This window comes from Salminus brasiliensis, chromosome 4 (genome assembly GCF_030463535.1).
Source record: "Salminus brasiliensis chromosome 4, fSalBra1.hap2, whole genome shotgun sequence".
Classification (NCBI taxonomy): Eukaryota; Metazoa; Chordata; class Actinopteri; order Characiformes; family Bryconidae; genus Salminus; species Salminus brasiliensis.
The window spans coordinates 35,814,660-35,836,421 of NC_132881.1; the positions used below are offsets into that span (position 1 = coordinate 35,814,660).

General features: G+C 39.5%; 1 protein-coding gene across 1 annotated transcript in view; it reads left to right on the forward strand.

Moving 5' to 3' along the window:
* The window catches only part of rhoua (ras homolog family member Ua), a 220,889-nt gene that overhangs the window by 188,150 nt on the left and 10,977 nt on the right, over positions 1 to 21,762 (forward strand). The window lies entirely within an intron of this gene.

The window sequence follows — 21,762 nt, forward strand, 5'->3', positions numbered from 1 at the left end:
TAATGAATCGCTGCTCTTTGTCCAGGGGAGGCCTGAAAGGATAGGTTTACTTAAAAAAAATCATAAAGTTACACAATTTTCCCCTTACGCAGTTTGCCTCTTTATGTTTCTACTGAAGATATATGACTAATGTAGCTAACAAGCCATGAAAGGTCAAAAAATGAGCTATTTTCACACACACTTTACCTGGACAAGACCCAGTACAATACCCAGGAAACTACCGGGAGGGTTCTGTGTGAACAGAAGCCAATACATTACAGGGCAATAGAGTGATTTCACTAGCCTTGCACTATTGTCTCATGTTTTTACCTATTGCTGCACCAGGGCTTTTACCCTAACTATGTTTCGTTGGACTGTACAATCATGTATTAGCATACTAACAATAAAGCTGAACTGAAGTGATGTCTAGATTACAGCCGGCAGTGTGGAATGTCCCTGTGATGCTTTTGTTATTTAGTTTCGTGAGATAAAACATCATTGGATAGTATTTGCACAGTCCTACAGAAAATTCAACTACTTCCATGGTCCACAAAGCAAAATGATTCAGAATTCTGTATTTTTACAGACAACTTCTCAGAAAAAAAGAAGCTGTTGGTTGTTCAAGCTAAGCAAACCTGGGTCATTGCCAGTAAAAGTAAGCTGTTAATGTCTTGAGTTTTAAATGTGAAAGGGGCTCACAATGTCTATTGTGTTAGTCTTCACTGCAGAACCAAAGAATCAAAAAACACTGGCTGATAAACCACTTTGGGGCAAGGACAATTGTGAAAATTTAGGAGAACTATTCCTTTAATACAAGTTAGACTGAGTCCCAGTTGTGTACTAACACAACTAATACTGTAACATACTAATCCGTTTTGTACTAACAAGAGGTGATGAAACGTTGTTATGCACTTGCACTGTTATCTGTAATTTATTTCCAATTGTTTCAGACATGAGTAGCTCCTCTCTTTCCGTTTCACATTACACTGGGACAATAGTGTCCATCATAACCACACTCCAAATTCTGAGTATTCATCATGGATATTTAAGTACACTCAACTTTATCTGTACTACATACTTTATACTCAACAACTAGTTAGTATTAGTATTTAGCTCACCATTGGGACACATCTGTAGACTGTGTGAAGGTACACAACATATCATCACTGTCACACAAAAATCTGGTATCTCCAAAAGGGCAACTTTACAGGAGAAGGAAACTTTACTCTCAGTGGAAGTATTTTGAAGCATTTCTATTGGTCCAATCATCACGAAATTCTGAGACAACATAAGGAACATGAGAAACATAAAAAAGAATGATACAAGGTTTTTGTCTGACAATGGCGATATGCTAATATACTATCACAGCACTTTAAATCTTTAGTAATATTTCTGTTAAAATAGATTGGTTTTAGAAACATCAGTGTCAAAAAATACTCAAAGACCTTTTGTCAACAGAGTTATTTGTGGGACATAGGAAAGGACTGGGAATGCACAGGTGTGACCTTTTCCTTTCTCTAGAAAGGGAAAAGGGAGAGCAGTCCTGTTCCAGTGCAGTTCTTAAAAGCCCCAGAAAATTGGAGAAATTATGTTTTGCAATTTGTTTCAAATGTCTAAAATTAAATTGCAAAAACATTACGATGACTTGCACTGCATGGGGTCATCCTATCCTGTATGTGTATCTCTGTGTGTGTGTGTAAGTAGCTGTTACCAGTTCACAGCTAAGTAGTTAAAGGTCGCCTGCTCCACAGAACAATAAAAAAAGATGAAGGCAAATTAAAGCTTTAGTACCAACTAATTATACCATGACCTTTATTTTAAAAGTGTATGGATTTGAGCCCAAGGACTTGTAACAGTCTTTTGATTTTATGAGTGGCAGTAGGGGTAAACATTTCTTTGGGGTAAATGTATTCAGATAGCAACCAGATATTTGTGTACATTAGATATTTATGTACAGTAGACAGTTCTGTAGGCTTACTGTATTTCTAAGCCAGTTTAAAATGAGATCATTGCATTACAATCCATGAGAGGAGCTATAGAATTCCTACTGCCGCAGCTATTGTCAAGACGCAAATACAAAGCATCACAGCTACAACTCCTTGCTGTTGTAACAAAACCACAAATATCTGAAATGTATGTAACCATATTTACTAGTCATTTTGTTCATTTAATCACACAGTGTTTTTTAGTGTTACAGTTCCTTGAAATACTGTAAAACATGGAGCAAGGACTGGACTGATGTAAAGTACTGCTCTTGTCCTTTTTACCTATTTATTTTGCTTTGGATGTGAAAGAACACTTAACCTGAACAATCCTTTTTACAGTATACCTTCAGACCCTCACACTTCCCTCTTGATCTTTGCAAACATCATGACATATTCAAAGACAGCCCTTATCAAACAGGATTCAGAGACCTCTCAAACTCCATGTTGTGGCATCAGATCAGGTTCACTGGTGCCAACATGGACAGAACAGAAGAACATCTGCTGATGTCTATCAGCCTCAGGGTCCCACTGGGAACAAAAGAAGTGGTGGTATTGGCCGGGGGGTTGGGGTAGGGGGGTCAAAGGAAGGTAAGCACACCACACCGGGTCAGAGGCAACAGTGAAGATTCACTCCTGCAAACTTGAATGAGTGTGCTAATTCCCACCTGCACAAACACACTGTACCCAAACAGGCAGGCACACACACACACACACACACACACACACAGAAACACAACTCTGCTGCACCCAAACACAGTACTGTGTTCTGTCCCCAGCCTCTTTCTACAGGACAGATGGTGGAAGAGTAAGTCTACACCCTGAGAGAGGACAGAGACGGAGGGGTTGGGGATGGGAGGGGAGGGGTGAAAAGCAGGACTAATGAAAAATAAACAAACTAAATGACATGATTCCAGGTCACAGCCTTGTGAGAGTGTGTATATCTGCTCTGCACAGTAGCAAAGGGGAGTTCGCTCACACGTGTGAGAAGAGAGAGAGTAAAAAACAAACAAACAAACATATGTAACCTACACGCCCCCCCCCCCCCACACACACACACACACACACACACACACACAACACTCACACAGGGAGTGTGGTCAGGGTATGGCCAATAAAACCAGAGATGCTGCTCTCTTGCCAAAGCCTGCAGCTATTCCCAGCTTTCCCATCACGTGTGTTTGTTTGCCTTGACCTCCGCCAGTTTTAGGTGTGGAGCCGTTTTGCAAAGCTGTGAAGCACCAACAAAGACATGACTACGGTTTAATGCATGTACTCCAACACACATACAGGTTTGTTTTTTTATACTATATCAGGAGTTAGACTCATATGTGTTATATGTATTTTATATGAACCTAACCATTAAGCTAACCGTGTTAAGCTTAAACACAGTAAGCAAAATATTTTTTAACGTTTTTTACAAATATTTTGCCCTACATTGTTTAACCCCTTATACTTTATTAGTTGGTATACTATCTATGGTATATTGGTTTAGCTCATTTTGTGGAGACCCTCAGGCTTCAATTCTAGGGCCTATGAAACTAATGTCCATTATGACTGCAATATAGTTATGAAAGTAAAAAAAATCTAACTGACAGTATTATTACAGTTTACTTTTCTCTGGTTAAAATAATCACATACATACACACATACGTTTAATTTGATGATTTTACTTTCCGAAAAGAGAGAGAAAAAGAGTTGGTATCGTGGCTCAGGGTCATACAGCTGCTGTTTAGAATGTCATGTTTTCCGAAACTTCTAACAGTTATCAGTGATCCCCATTATCAGTGAGGCCAACCAGATACAGGCCTAAGAACCCACACAGCCACATAAGCCACAGTGGGTTCTCAGGCCTGTATCTGGGAAAAAGAGAGGCATCAATTAGAATGACTTCATTGTTCATACAGACTAGATGGTGTGCATATGGTCTTTGGAGTTGATGGGGAACCATCAATCCTAGCAGTAATAACTGTCAGCTGTTTTATGAGTTGAGACAGAATGTGTGATTGTCACATCAAATTAATGTCCAGCAACTGTTAATCTCTGTTTGAGCAGCGTCGTCCCAGCTTCCTTCATTAGAATCTAAGAAGCTTATTTTTGAGCTCCACCTGTGAAAGATTATGGAGTACATGTCTCAGGTCTATAGCTTAGATTTGCTCACTTTACTCAAGCATTAGTGAACTTATACACACAGTAAGGTTATATTGGGGTTCCACAGGTTTGAGGTTATTATGTAAGGTTGGGATAAAAAGGAAAAAAACTAAAGTAAATATTTGAGCCCACTGTGTTGGTGTTTGAGTTTCGATATGTAGTTGTCCAGAGTCCAGAGACTCAGAGTGAGACTATAATTTACTATATTTCACATGCACACAGGACAACAGGACAAATTCAATATGTATTCTGCAAGTGAGATAAAAGAGTACAAGAGAAAGAGAAATAGAGAATGAACTACAGATAAGGTTGAGAAGATCATGCCATGAGACCACGTTTAACTGGTGCATAAGTTATACCCACCCATATACTCATATTCCATTTTTGCGAGGGTCCGTGTACACATGTGTGAATGAGAGGGTAAGAGAATAGAGTGAAGAGTGAGAAGAGGGAAAGACATGCATGAAATGCCTGGGAGGCATAGAATGGAAAGGGAGGAGAAGGAGGAGGAGGAGAGAGTAAGTAAAGTGACTCCCTGCTTTTTCAGTACCTGCATAACACACATACACACACGCATAAGAGAGGCTTAGTGTTTACAGCAGGTTTACACACAAGAACTTCACAAAGATCCCAGACCACTATTGTGTTGGAATCTATATTCAGATGTGCACTGATCACATAAACATATACACACACTCTCTCACACGTACACAAACAAACAACCATTCTAGCATCTGCAGGCCAGTGGTGATGACTGATGGTAATTTGCTCTCTGAGGCATGAAGAGCATCTTAACAAAGCTGAGGTCATATGACATCCTGCACATTCAGCGGGCTACTCTAGACACACACAAACACACACATACATACATATATAGTGTAATATTTCCTTTAAACAGAGTTGGAGTGAAACAGACTTTAAGATGGCTGATGTAATGTTATGGAAGCAATTGATGTAGTGTGGTGGATAACAACACCACATCCCACATGGCAGACTGGGGTTTAATTCCCTGACTGGGTAAGTAAACCACGCTACACCAATAAGAGTTTTTGGGCAAGACTCCTAATGTTACTTTCACCTACCTGTACAGCTTTATTCAAATGCAAGTCACTCTGGGGGCAGTGGTGGCTCAGCAGTTAGAACTCCAGGCTATTGATGACAGGGTTGTGGGTTTGGTACCCGGGCTTTTCAGGCTGTAGGGCACCGGGCGCTGCAGCTATGGCTGCCCACCACTCCGAGCATGTATGCTCACTGTCCACTGTGTGTGTGTGTGTGTGTGTGTTCACTGCACAGATGGGATAAATGTAGAAGCCAAATTCCATCTGTGCCTGTCACAAATGGTCAATGTGGTTGTTAAATCTCTTAATAAGAGCATCAACTAAATGCCATGAATGTAAACAAGATGCTGGAAACTCTGGTTTCCTGCATGTAAGTCTTGCTGCATGCAACTCAAAATAATGAGATATGTGTAAGATTCTTAAGAAGAAGTAGCTGACTCAACTGTTTTTATAATAAGATAAGACGCTGTGCATGTTTTATAACATAACCTGTTCAGATTTGCTCAATATATTTCACTTACTATGACTCCGCAGACCTAAACAATTTTACATGGGCAAATCCACATACACAACTTATCTAGTCCTCACAGAGAAGTATTGCCAATAGAATAGGACTCTCTGGAGCAGATAAACATGAACCTCTTGGCACCAAGCCTAGTTCCTGGTGTGGGCTAAAGGGACATAAAGCCCCCAGCGTTGTGCTGTGGAGCAGTGGAGCTGTCTTCTCTGGAATGATGGTGCTCTATCCAATACTTTTGGGAGGAGTTGGGGAGTTAGGAATTAAGTGGTGTTAAATGGAATTAGACTCCCACAAAGATATCTCATCAGGATACACTCTTTTTTCTAGAAGAAACCATGAATGAGCAGGTGTCCCAATACTTTTGTCCATATAGTGTATTAGTGTGTGCATGTTTCATTCTACAGAAAGTGATTTAAACTGCTACAATGGGCAAGTTAGGGTCTAAATATTTACGTCACAAGAATTACAGACCAGTAGTGCTAGTCATATGCAACATGTGGAATGTTTGGAACAATTTGGAATATATGGACAAAAGTATTGGGACACCTGCTCATTCATTAGTTCTTTCAAAATTAAGGGTATTTAAAAAAAGTTTATTCTATGCTTGTGTGTCTCTTCTAAAATAGATCAACGTCAAGCACTTAACTGTGGGTTTTGGACACAAATGAGAAAAGCATGAGATTTCCTTCTGCTCTGTTAAGGTAGAAGAGAGCTTTATAAGAAATGGACAGCGATGATATGTAGTTTATGACTTGTAGGTTACATAATGATGTTATTACATTTAAACTATGTAAATACATGTAAAGTTTTTACCTTTTCTTCTGCTTTTGTACTCTTGGTATGCAGGGGACATAGAATGGAAACACACACACACACACACACACACACACACACACACACACACACACACACACACAGAGAACAGACAGACATAAAGACAGACCTACACTTTTTCACTATGAAGGCTGAGCTTTGAAATTCTTCAGCTTCTAAAACATGTTCTTAAGTTACATCATCATTCTGCGCCACTCGATCCCCAGGGGACCACATCACTATGTCTGCAGCGGCAATGTCTAGCTCTCACTCCAGGGTACTCCTTGTTAACACACACACACACTCAGAGTGCAGTTCTTGGCCCAGCTGCAGTGCTATACTTACTCTAATTGCAGAGCGGGAGCAGAAGGGTGGAGGTGAGTGACGCACCCAGCACTTACTGCACAGCCTCACACACAGAATGTAGAAGACTGGAATGAAAGCAAGGAAGGAAGTATGGAAAAAAGAAAGAAAGAAAAGCACACAAATCACAGTCTTAAAGGATTTATGTTCTGGATGGGATCCTGTACGCAACCATCAAAACATGAGCCACCTTATTTTTTGTCTTTTGAATACTTTGTTTGTAGTCTGAAGAACTTCTCAGACTGCAACAATGACAGATCCAGGACCTGAAGAGTTCTGGAACTGGCGGCAAATTGCCTCAATCTCATAACCAGCTTAGCTGTTTGGTCTGGAGTCAACATGAGTGCAGTCCATGTGAGTCCCATGCTTTGACATATATTCCAGGTTCTGGTTGTTCAAAGCTGAATCCCTCTGCTTCAGCATATATCGTGGTTATGGTTCTTCAAAGCAGAGGCTCTCTGCATCCACATATGTTCTGGTTCTTCAAGCTGGATCCCTCTGCTTCAACATATATTCTCGTTCTGCTTCTTCACAACGGGAGCCCTTCAATTTATAATCTAGTTCTGGTTCTTCAAAGAAGAAGCCCCTTCTTTAATTTATATTATGCCTCTGGTTATACAGGGCAGGAGCACTCTGTATCCACAGATGTTCTGTTTCTGGTTCTCTAAAGCAGGATCCCTATGCTGTATTTTGGTTCTGGTTCTTCAGAGCATGAGCTCTCTGTGTCAACATATTTTCTGGTTCTTCAGTACAGGATCTCTTTGCTTCAACTTATGTTCAAGTTCTGGTTCTTCAAAGAAGGATCCCCCTGCTTAAACATATATTCTGCTTCTAGTTCTTCAGAGCAGGAGCCACAGGCTTCAACATGTGTTCCCGCTTTGGTTCTTCAGGGCAGGAGCCCTCTACTTCAACTTTGTTCTGGTTCTGGTCCTTCAGTGCAGGATCCCTCTGCTTCAACCTATATTCTGGTTCTCCAAAGCAGAAGACCTTTGCATCCACAGATGTTCTGTTTCTGGTTCTCTAAAGCAGGAGCCCTCTGCTTCCATACATACATTCTATATTCTGGTTCGTCAGAACAAAAGCTCTTTGCATATATTTTGGTTATGGTAGTTCAAAGCAGGTTCCCTCTCTTTGACATATATTGTGGTTCACGTTTTTCACGGCTGGGACCCTCTGCATTCCAATATCTTCTGGTTCTGGTTCTTCACTTCAGGAGCCGTCTGCTTCCACATATATTCTGGTGCCTTGTTTATAGCCACAAGCTCTTGACTCTCAGCTTCTTATCCCAGCCTTTTTCCACAGTAGAAGTCCTTTGACACAAGTTATGACATAACAGCTAGTATATTAAAAAGTACAGCACAATCAATCCTCATTAATATGACTAAAATTATTACATTGAGGCAGTTCCTGCCAAAACTCAAATTACTCAAAAATTATTCAAAATTATTCAAAAAGACATTTTGTGGGTGAATATTCCCGACCTAGGAACAGGAAAACTACATAAAGCATTTCACACTGCAATATCCACAGTGAGTGTTCCCAAGGACTAACGTATTTGGATGTCAGACCTTTTGCACATGCTACAATTACATTATATATACAGCCCATCGGTATTTAGACAGTGACACAATTGTAGTAATTTTGCCTCCACCTCAGTGGATTTGAACGAAGCAGGGAAGATGTGATTGAAGCGTAGACTTTCAACTTTAATTGAAGGTGTCTAACAAGATATTTAAGGCCTTGCGTGGTCTGGCACCTTCTTACCTGTCTGCCCTCCTCCACTCCTGTTCATCTTTGCATACACCCCGGCCCTCTGATATCCAGTTACTCTCTGTTCCTCCCTCTAGGCTCTGCACTATGGGAGACAGGCTTTTTAAGTGTAGCTGGTGCTGAACACTATTCCTACTCACCTATATGTCTGTACTTCTCTCACTTCTCTCAAAAAGCTCTTTATAAAATCTTTTTCAGTTTACTTTTTATTGTAACACTGACATTTCTTATTTTTCTATGAATTGCCATGGCTTGTAGATGTAATTTAATGTATTTATTTAATTTATACCTTAGTGTGTTATTTGTAAATTAATATTAAGATCATTATACCAATTACAACCATTTTACATAAATTTTCAGAAGCTAAAAAAACAAGGACAGATGTAAACAAAATTGATAAGAAGACATTTATAAGAAAACAAGAAGACTTGTGTATGGAAGACGAAAAAGAAGGAGTCATGAGCATGCCAGGCCATCCGTCAAACATGATGGAGGTGCTTTTGTTGCATTAGCATGTAAAGCTATAAATGAAAATGGATCACTGGTATTTATTGATGATGCAACTGCTAACAGAATTTTTCTATATTCTGAAATGTATAGAGCTATTCCTTTTGCTCAAATGCTGCAAAACCGATATGGTGCTACATAGTTTAGATGAATAATGTCACAAATCATACCATTTAAGAAACCCAAAATCTTCTTAAGGCAAAGGAATGAAATTTTGTGAAACAGCCATTTGAAAGCATGTCCAGAAGACATTTCCCAAACCATTACACCACCTCTACCAGACTGGATTGTTGACACAAGCCAGGTTGGGTCTGTGGATTCCTGCAGTTGTTTCCAAATTCTGACCCTACCTTCTGTGTGCCTCAGGAGAAATTCATCATCTGAGATTCATCAGACCAGATTTTCCCAGCTTCAAGTGTCCGGTGTTGGTGAGCCTGTGCCCACGGTGACCTCAGCTTTCTGTTCTTAGCTGACAAAAGTGGAACTTGATGTGGTTTTCTGCTGTTGAAGGTCAAACACCTTTCAACATATTATTTGTTCCGAGATGCTTTTCTGCTCACCCCAACAGTACTGAGCCTTCCTGTCAGCTCGAGCCAGTCATTCTCTGGTCACCTCTTTCATTAACTAGAACACTCAATGGATGTTTTTACTTAACTGTAGTAGATCAGTAGTATAGGCCAACTCAAACCAGCCTATCTACACTTAAATTCACTGAGATCACATCTCTTCTATTCTGATGGTTAATGGGAACATTACCTGAAGCTGCTGCCCAGCTAGATATCTGTAGTTAGTAGAACGTTATGTGACCATACTGAATGTTCTGAATTTTAGTTCTTAGAGCACTCAGTGTGTCAAGATTTCTGAATGTTTACAAAATAAAACTGTTTTAATTAATGTTTTTCTGACTAATATTTTTTTATTCAGAAAATGTTTATGTTTATATGCTATATCTTTATGTCTATTTATGTTTAAATAAATTCTACAATACTTTGTGCTACAAAACGTTTTATGATACATTAATGAAATATTATTTATCAGCATGATTATGTATGTGTTTATCAGTATTTTTATTGTACTGTATTTTATTAATTGTATATTTAGTATTGGGAAAATCAAACTATCATCAAATCACACATTTTCTCAAACGTTCCTGGAACATCATTTCTGTAACATTACAGGCTAACCTTCCTCAAACCTTTGCTGAACATTCGGATAATTCTGATAATAATGCCCTGCTGCCACCTGATTGGCCGATTACATTAATGCATGAAAGGGTGGGTGCACATGCCTTCCTAATAAAGCGGTCGGTGAGTGTATACATGAAGTGTATACATGTTGTATACTTTTGAGATTTGTTAGAAATGGTATACTCTTGTGATCTCTTGTGGACGAAGAGACTCTCAAAATCTTACATAATGTAATTTAAGCACCATGAGATGAACTGACAGCTGGAAATCTTATTCTGGATTATCAAGTTTCAAAGTATATTGGAATCAGGTGGAAGAGGTCGAGATTTTAAAAGATTTTTATGGCTTCTTCTTCTGAGAAGCAAACTAACGAACGTCCAAAGTATACAACAGTGTTCATCTGTGAGTGACATATGTTAGGTGCATCGCACATAGACAGGGTAAGACAGGTCAGCCTTGTTAGCAATGTAAACATGTCTAAGGGATTTAGAATTCTTTCTTCGGTTCAGTGACAGGATCAGATTTTCTTTACACAGCAAACAGACTTAAGGGGTAGGTGGACATCAGAGATCGTTCTTCCAAGTGTAAAGTCATGATGGTAGCTCATTTATTATAAGGTTTTTGTTATATATATTGTCTGGAGCACTGTGGAGGTAGAGTCAGAGACAAAGGGCTGGGCATATGTGTCTTTTTAAGCTTATTTGCATGTGTGTGTGTGTAATAATGTTGCAGGCAGGTACATATGTACTCCTTTCTTAAATATTTTTGAGACATTATAAATCTCTATCTTTAATATTATTTAGTTGCTCATAACTAAGTGTAAACTTAGACACTGAGGCATCAAACAAAACCTTTTGTGTGAGTAAACATGTGAGTGTGTGTGTGTGTGTCTGCACTGCATGCACTGATAAAAGTAGGTTGAATTCTTTTGAAAGCCTCGACATGTTCGAACATGTGTACATGCAACACTGGTTACTCTACAGTGTGGTAATCTCTTTCCCCCTCTCTGTGAACAGCTCAATAAGCGGATGTTAGGTCATTTGTATTTAAAAGAGCTGTACATTGCATTCGCCATTGTCATTGTTTACCATTACATCAGTTTCCTTATCAGCCCCAGTATTGTTGTCTGACAGCTGTGCAGTCTAAAATCCATTTGATAATAAATAAAATCCATAGACTGCTGCTGAAAATGTGTTTTGGTTCATTTGTGAGATTAAAATGTACACAATATTCATAGATTTATTTAATATGTAAAAAAATACAACTTACCAACCACATAACCTTTGCATGGCTAGATAACATTCACTATATGGACAATAGTACTCGGATACCTTCTCTTTCATTGTCTTTTTCTGAAGTCAAGTGTATTTAAAAAGTTTATCCTGCTTTTGTTGGAGTAACTGTCTCTACTGTCCAGGAATGGCTTTCTATTAGATTTTAGAGCATTGCTGTGAGAATTTGATTTGCATTCTGCAACAAGAACATTAGTGAGGTCAGGATGTTGGTTGATAACTATCCCACCTTACCCCCAACTCCCCAAATCATCCCAAAAGTATTGGATGGATCACCAACTATCCTTCCAGAGAACACAGTTCCACTGCTCCACAGCTCAATGCTGGGGGGCTTTATACTCCTCAAGCCCACAAGTGCCAGTAAATTCATGTTTATCTGCTTCAGAGAGTCCTATTATATTGGCAGTACTTTTTATGGGGACTAGACAAGCTGTGTGCACCCATTTGCTCATCTGTGTCAGCAATGGGTACAACTTAAAGTAGCTGAGTGCATTCATTAAAAGGGGTGTCCGCAAACATTTGAACACATTTTGTATTTCATTTAGGAGACGTTAGCTATCTGACAAGTTTCCATTTGTTTAAACTATGTGGATTTTACATGCCATCTGAGTTTAAATCAAACCAGAGAAACAACTGAATTCAACACTTCAGCACAGGTGTGTGATATAAGCACAGGAGTGCATATTGCTGTTGTCCAATGAAAAACATGTATCTCAGAAATGGTTACAGGTGAAGGCAAAAATGTTGTTAACTTTGAATGGAAGTTAATGTGTTAATGTCCTGTTTCCATCTTCTATGATTTTTGCAAAGGGATATGATCCCCTCAGAACATTAAATCTTTGTCAATTTTGTTCTCTAATGTGAAAAAAAAATATTTCTGTTGCTTTCTGCCCACCTGGTTGAACACGCATCTCTGTGATGATGTTGCAAAGAAAACCATCTATTGGTCCATTCATCCAGAATGACTTACATAGTGTATAGAGGAGCTACAGGGTTCAAACCATAGAACCCCACTTTTTCATTGGACAGCAGCGATAGCTTAAGCTATGCATACACAGATCTTGTCTCAGATGGTTAAAGGAAAAAACTTAGCAATTGTGTGAAGTTCTTAAAACTTTTAAAAAGGTTCTTTACATTTATATATTGTGTATAGGTCCATTCTGACTTTTGTGTTTAGTAGTATCTAAGCTAAGGTATCTTTGGATCCTAGTCTATAAAACTACAAAAAGTACACAGCGAGGCACTTCTGTAAGTCGCTCTGCCTTGAATGTAAATGTTACAATTACAAAAATGTCTCTAAAATCTGACCTAAAGAACATTTGAATGTCTAGTTCTTTAAAGAACCATTTTGGTGACTAAGATGTTCTGTAAAGCAACACTAAACTTAAACACTTGACTTCCTCAGAACCAGAAATCAAAGCCATTGCTTTAGGAACCTAAAAGTGGTTCATAAATGGCAAGTGTGTCCAATATTGGACCCAGAGATTTTCCACCTTACAGAGTTTAGCTCCAACCCTAATCTAACCAACCTGATCCTCATAATGAAGGCCTTCAGGAGGCATCTGGATATTAGAGGCAGGTGTGTTGGCTCTGATCTCTCCAGGGCGGTAGATCTCCAGGCCCAGGATTAGAAACCCCATTATACAGTAGTGCTCCAAAGAGGTTTAAGTGGTGTGGAAGTAACTGGAGTAGAATCGTTAGAGTGGTTAACAGGATTAAGGAAAGTTTGGTAGCGATAGGTAGAATTAGGCTGAGCTCCTCACATAAAGCATCAGGTCATTGCTATCTTGCGCTGTGCTGGAAAGTTTGAGAATGTCAAGCTTTTTCTGCCTTTTTAAACCCTACATTATCACCACACCCAATCCCATTTCCTGTGTATGCCTCATGAGACATATAAACACGCACACACACATTCACACACACACACACAGTGTCTTTTCTATTTTATGCCACTTCATGAAATTTGAAAGAGCAGATTTGTGGTGACAAGACAACAGTCGACTGCGGTCATCTCATTAATGGCTGAATGCAAGTAACAAGGCAACACCCATAACTGCTGTCTCGATTACTGGCTTGACATTTATGGTTAAAAACAGTGTATATACTCTGCCTCATTCTCACACAAACTCGGACTCACCTCGCATAAGCAACACACGCAGGAGATGGTTTTCTTTTTCTTGTCTGTACTGGGCCCGCAGCAAGTATTTGGCAGACAAGGCCACACTGGCTGTGTGAGTGTGTTGTGTAAAGTTTAGGTTGTGAGAGTTTTGTGTAAAGTTGAGCTAGTGTAAGCTGCTGTGGCGTGTGTGGGTTGTGTTTGGGCCTGGACTTCACCCGTTCCCAGTGAAAGGAACATCTGGTTCCGTTTAGAGCAACGCGGCTTGTATCTCTGCCTGAACCAGTGTGAGTGAAATACACCCTTACAGAGAGAGAGCGAGAGAGAGAGAGTGCAATTACTTTTACATTCAAATTACATTCTATACCAACAGGTTCAAGTCATTCGATTTTGATGTGTATAAATTACAAAACATAACGAATGGCAAAAATGTGGCATTGAAATTTTACAGTCCACACTTTTTGCAGCGGTTCTTACTAATGGTAACTGCAACATCTATGAGCTACTGCATCATGTTATACAGTACTTATGTTCAGAGTCATTTATGTTCATTTTGACCCAAATAGTGGAGGTTCCAGTGATATTCTGTACTTAAACAATGCTATGTTGGGCATGAAGTTCATGTTGGGCAATTCTATGGTTCATGAAGCGGCTGATGGTGAGAGTTTCTGTCAGTCCACAGTTAGATGACCAATAGACAAGTAACATGAGCACCCACCCACATAAATGTGGCAAAGTTAAGAAGCAAAAAAAAAGAATAAAAGTAAAACAAGAACAATTACAGAAACAAAAGATGCGCAAAAGCCATGATTATAAAAATGATGAAAAACTGATGAAAAATTAGGCTTTATCCAAATTTTTTAACTCTTTTGTTTCAATTCCCAATATTTTGCCAATGACTTTTCTTATTTTATTTAAAAGTTTGGGCACAAAAAAATTCTCACTAATGAGATTATAGCATGTTTTGTATCTCACAATACTTTACCAGGACTTTGAATGACATTTGTGTATGCTAAAGTAATACGATTTTATTATTTATTTTTATTATTATTTTACTTGTCATATCATAAATTGTTCATAGACTAGGCACTAAAATTATACAAGTCATGATGTTTTGTCAGTAATGTGTGAAATATAAAGTGATTGCAGGCTATTTATGTAGTTACACTATTTATATAGCCTGATTATTACAAACATGATGATCATGGTATTTTAGAGGTTTTAGAGGTTTTGGGAAATGCAGCTCAAAAAGATCTCCTGAGGGTTTCAGGAAAAAAAGAAAAACATTTGGGTTTGCATAGCAGAGACAGAATGTCACCTTACAACATGATAAGACAAATGCAGAGAGAGAGATTAACAGATAGCATGGGACAGAGGGAGAGGCTGAAGAGATAAAAGACTGAGATGAATAGTGGGAGTGTAAGATATCTAATTAGAATGGAAGCAGAGAGAAAAGGAGAGAATCGAGAAGGAAGGAGGCAGGAAGTGTAGCATATCCCCACAATTTCCTGTGAGTCCTGAGCAGTCTACCTGTGAGGGCCCATGACCAGGTCACTTCCTGTGTATCAACATCGCCACGGCAATGATAAGGAAATAAACAGGCCTTTATTTACATTTCAATGTGGGAAAGCGAAACACTGGGACTGGAGGTGCAGCACAGGACATTTCACTGCTCCCCTGACAAAGCAAAAAGAATCACATCCAGATTCCTCCAGCATAACAGCCTGGAGCCTCTGAGGGAAGAGAATAGCTCTGCCGTTGTTAAACTTGTTTGTGAAAGAGTGGGCTGTGTTGGTCCATCTCCAAGACTAAGGAACAAGAGCTGAACGTCTGGATTGTTTTACAGAGAGGACAGTACAATATTGCATTATTCTCCAGTGCTTCTCAGAGCCCTCGCCTCACTCAGCCCTGCCTGTGCAGAGAAAGAGCGTCAGATGGAGAAAGCAGTACCAGTGGAGTGGTGTGCAGTGCTGGGATTAGGGTGTACAATTATTGCTTAACTCTTTAGACCCTGGAGCTAAAACTACATTACTGTCATAATTAACAAGTTTAATAGGTCCTAAAATAGAACCTGGTGGGACTCCACAAGAAACAATCATTCAAAAGGGTATCAGAAATAGTTTCTTCTTAAGGATTAATAACTAAACAATAAATGTAGGGTTCAAGGAGTTCTTAAAAAATAGTTTTACACACACAAACATTTTTTATCATGTCAGAATGTGGAGTTACATACTCTTCAAAATAAAGGGTTATTTGAACGGTGCCATAGAATTGTGGTGAACCTTGCAAACTTCCTCCCAATCATACAAACACATACAACCTTCTTTATCCATTGATAATAACCCAAGACCTTGAAACAGGTTTGCTCTGTTTATTGCAACAAACATACACTCGTCAGCTAAGGCCTTATCCAAATCAGACAAGTTCACTGGCAAAAGGGCACCAGCCTAATCGTTAAGATCATTTTCTCACAAAGCATGTTGAATAAGACTTCAAAATGATTGATCTTGTCCATGTTCACATATATAAGCCACTGTGTGCCAAATGTACGGCACATGTAACGATGAAGGTTAAAAGATATTAATGGCTTTATTATTGGAAATGGACTACTTTGGTGTGCATCTATTTCAAGCAAATGCCTCAATACTCAGGACACCAATACTGTAGAACTGGTCAAGAATATGTCCTTTAACCGGTAGACAATTCTGCAAACACTACTCTTTGTTAAGCTTTTTTTCTTTAAAAATACTGCCAATCCTGTCCACCCACCAATACAAGCAAATAAGGAACAGGTATATTAGACCAGACCAATGTTGATGAGTAAGGATAAGTAATACACATTGCATTTATGGTATGCAATTAGCAGGCTATTGTTAACTATCAAAATATCTCACATGTTTCTGCTTGCTTCCATCAAGTCCCCAAAGATTGTGGGTGATGAAAACTGACATTACTAATTCAGTCTTTTTTTTCTTTTTCTTTTTTTTGATGTTATGATGCATTCCCAGTCCTTTTGATGCACTTTGCAACACTGCAGTTTTATATGAAAGAACTAATCATAGTAGTGAAGGCAAGAGCTTAGGGGACCAACAGAGATAGGGCACATTGTTCAGTAAAACAGTGGTTAATTGAAAACCTGTCTGAAGAGGAAAATCTAACCAACCACTGGAACCATCATGGCAGTTTCTCCATTGCGCTCGCTGTGAGTTTAATTCGTTTTTTAATTAGCTAACAAGCAAATAGTTTTTTACACATTGCTAAAGCTTATTCTTTCTCACAGTGAAGCTACAATCTATCTAACAAATACAGCCCTGTGGCTGTATTGCAGCAGCAAAGCTGGTTAAAGTCTGTATGGTGCTGTCAGTGCAGTTTGGATTCACTGAATATTTTGGCAGCCAGTTCGTTTTGGCCTGTGTTTTATGTAGGTCAGGTTGATAGGCTGGTTGAGGGAAAAAACTTTCAATGAACATCATCAATGGAGCATCTCAATTCATGCATCATACAATTTTTGAAACAGTGTAAAGAACAACTTCCAGATTTAAAAAGTGAATAACTGAAAAATTGAGATACAAGTTTGTTTGTTTTTTTAGGCTGACAGTTACACTTGAGTATGTTGTATGTATTGTATATGCAGCTGTGATGACTGCAAGAAATTTTCACAAATATTTGACAGTATTTTAAGTAGGTCTTGATCATGTGTCCATGCTCTGTTGGAGCTTGAAATGTTGATTTTGAAAAAGTGATGGGATTTATAGTAGCAGAGCCAGCAGTGGAAGAGCATATTGCAGACTGGGTCAAGTGTCAGGCCAAAGCTTGAAATGTGAACTGACCCTCCATTTGGTCAGATACTGGGGGCTAAAAGCTATAAACTAATCATAGTGCTTAAAGACCAAATACACACACAGCCGTTAATACAAACACAGCGCTTTAATCTATATATAGCAGCAGCTAAAAACTATTTTACTGCCTCTCGCTGCCTCTCCCAGTCTCAGACCACTTCCTAGATCTTCAGTCTGTCTTCATTGGGCCCTCATGTTGGGTCTTTTTGTTTGCTGCCATTCGGTCATTTAAGCAGCAAAACATTAGAAGGGATTGTGTCATCATGAGGGACATTATTTGATCAGAGAGATCATAAATCATGACCCTAAGTGTTAAACTGCTTTTTAAGCATGTAGAGCAAGGTTCTCATCATGATTTCAAACATATGTTGCATGTCAATTTTCCACAACAGCTTAGAGGAAAGCAATCAATATTGTTGCTTAGCAACCAGTGGTCCATGAAAGGATACAGGTATAGACTGTTATCAGATATAACAACACAGGTAGAATACTTTCTAACCAATCAGGTTGCGCTGTTGGAGCTAACTGTTTACCACATTGTGGTAATGATCTGGTAATGTACTTCCCCATGTGACCCTAGGTTAGAGTATTTAGGGCTTTAAGAGGTGAAGGGTCATGGTTGAATGAATGAGAGCCAGACAAAACCACATTCCAGTGGGAACACTGAGACTCCAGCATCCACATATACAAGCAGACACACACTCACACACACACAGACAAGAAAGTTGTGTCTGTAGAGTTCACACAGAGAGACCACAGGACTGCAGCAAAGAGAAAACATCAGAGCACCAGAGGAAAGGGTGGGGGAATAAAGACTTGAAAGAGCAGAGACAAGAGGTTAACAGGATGAGTGAGTGAATAGATGGAGGGGAAAGCGGAAAGGGGACAGCAGGTTGCATCATAACATCCTCAAAAAGAAGGTCAAACTACATGCACATTGTACATGCACATGCAAAACCAAAACTTCAACTTTACATGAGATGGAAAAAACATTAGCTCTTAATAGATTGCATTCCAAGTAATTGTGGAGCATATCTATTGGTTCATTCATCGTGACACTTTGATTCAATGTAAAGACCATCGGCCAGATTCATAGTATGTACAAAAAAATGGAGATACCAGGTTTTTGCAGGACAGTGCAGTTTACAGCACAGATGCACAGATGGGAAAAGAGTAACTGACAAACAAGATGCAGTGTATACCTTAATACACCAACTCCAAGTTAATAACTCCCTACAGGTCATGATGAGTAATACTATAATGACAGGTTACACTGACACATCCTCATAAAAGAGACCGAGATGAAACGCAGACAAAACCTAGGCTAAAGATATCAGGAAGATACGGGCAGAGTATCTGAGGTTTTGTTCTCATAGTTGGCTCTTTAACTGTGGTCCTGGAGGACCGGCATCCTGAACAGTTTGGTAATTTCCCTGCTCAAAGGTACCTGTATCAACTCATCTGTTAATTGCCAGATTTTATAGGTGTGGTAAACAAGGGAAATCACCAAACTGAAGTAGGCACTGGGCCATTACCATATTACCATGTAGCAATAATGTGACCACATTCTGTACACCAGATATAGGCAGCCAAAATACACTATATGGACAGAAGTATTGGGACACCTGCTCATTTATTGTTTATTTCAGAATCAAGTTTAAAAACATTTCAACAGCTTTTGCCAAAAGTAACTGTCTCTACTGTCTAGGGAAGGCTTTCTACTAACTTTTGGTGCATTGCTGTGAGGATTTTATTGCATTCAGTGACAAGAGTGTTAGTGAGGTCAGGATGTTAAATGATCACCCTTCCCACCTCATCCTCAACTGCCCAACCCATCCCAAAGGTATTGGATGGAGCACCATCATTCCAGAGAACACAGTTCCACTGCTTCACAGCTGAATGCTGGGGGGCTTCATATCCCTCTAGACCAAAAAGTCATATTCTATTGGCAATACTTCTCTACAGGGACCAGACAAGCTGAGTCAGCACTGGGTGCGACTTAAAGTAGCTGAACGAATGGCTTTAAGATGCCACTACTTTCACTACTTACTTGTTAGCTACATTAGCTTCATAGCTCCAGCACAAAAATAAAGAAGTAAACTTCAGACCTCAAACATGGCTTGGCTGATCGACTGCACTTGGAAAGGACATTTTATTTTTCATTGAAGTACAGATTTAAACCATCACATTGTAGTTCTCAGGGACCTTACTACTTTGTTTTGTGTTGCTTTCCCAAAAGACATTCAGACCCTTCTCTATTCTCTTCAAAGTATCCCTCTCTGTACAGCCCATACCGTCCGCTAAATGACCCTCAGATGCCCTACACCCACCCATACCCCTCCCACCTCCACGGCCTTCTCTGCAGCTCCCAGCAGCATGCCTGTAGATGGCTTGCTCCATGTGTAATTATTCTGCTGCTCAGAGATGCTGCGCTGCAATTAACACTCTAATCACAGAGTAAACACACACCAAAATAAACCCCACACACATTCTACACAGTGAAAAAATCCCGGCGCAGGACTTCCAGCACAGAATGATGGGGTTGGGAGTTTTGTGTGTGTGGAATAAAAAAAAACTCTTGTGGGAAAAAGTTAGAACAATACGGGAAAGCCACAAACGTTAGAAGGAGCATATCTCTCCCACTCTCTGTCACAGCCTGTCAGTTTACATCTTGTACATTTTCCAGTGATGCCATTCAGAAAGGGCACTGAGTGTGGAATGTTCACCAAACACACGCACAAAGAGAGAGAGAGAGCGAGAGAGAGACAGAGAGAGAGAGAGAGAGAGAGAGAGAGAGAGATACCCACCACTATTGTCCTGGGGTTATATAATCAATTACAGTGTTCACTAGTGAATCAAACACAGACCTGCATGCAGGCTCTTACATACAAACTCCCTCACTCACACGCATTCCTGAGTATCACTGAGGGAAACACTTCAGATTGATTTAGTCCATTAAAAAAAAAATTCAATTATTAATGACCTCACATTCCAATTGTAGCCCCTGCATATAAGCCCTCTTTCCAGTCATATCACAGTGTAAAATCCTGTATAACAGGATAAACCATGTGGTATGGCTCAAGCAGCTGGGCACACCTTTGCACTGTCCTGCTTTGAAAGAACACACTCTCCGGGGAATTTCAGTGGAATTTTTAATCGTGTTTTGTCTTTACGTGGCTTTGCTCAAGGCTGTAGTTTAAGGACAACCTTCACATTTAAAGGTTTGGATTATGTGACGTGGTGTGTGTCAGGATAAATTATACACACACACACACACACACACACACAGTGCCTTTGGCAATAGCCAGCAACAGACTGGTTTGACCTGAATAAGTTGGTTTTGAAGGTGTTAAAGACACCTAAGCAAATGTAATCTCTTCATGACACCGTTAAGTGTCACTCGTTTGATTTTGCAGCAGAGAATACAGTGAGATATACAGTCTTATGCATACATAATAATCACACATAAATGCAATGTTTTCAGCAATGCAAATGTCAAACCATTTTTTAAAAGACTCAAAAAAGAAAAGAGCATGGCTTTTACAGCACACTAATGATCCAAAACATACCCTCAAATCCATCATGGACTACCTGAAGAGACACAGTCTAAGGCTTCTGAAATAGCCCTCACAACCAACCTAAGGTTTTGTGGATACACTGTGCACAAACTGTGCCCTTCAGAGATAATTAAAGGTCTAGTTGGTTGATTAATTGATTGATTGATTGATTTACACTATATGACAATATTACATATTGAGACACTCATTCATTGCTTTTCAGGTTTTCATTGCATTCAGTGACTAAAGTGTTAGCGCAGTCAGGATATTGGATGATCATCGTCCCACCTCATCCACAAATCCCCAACTCATCCCAGAGAGCACAGGGGGCTCATAATCTCATAATGATTCATTACTATTAATGATTGTGAACCAACCTACCACCAAGGTGAGACACTCTGACTGGCTGTGAAAGATTGACATAATTTTTGAAAGACTAGATCAATCTGCCTGTAATCTTTTTCTACAACCTAAGACACTAAACATACATCTGTGAGACGTTTCCAGATGTGAGCTCAACCTCCAGCATCACAACTTCACCCTTCCCTGAACTGCAGAAACAAATTCTGTGACTATGGAAACGCCCTTCTGAGGAGACCTGAGACTGGAACTGAAAGCCCAGCTGAAG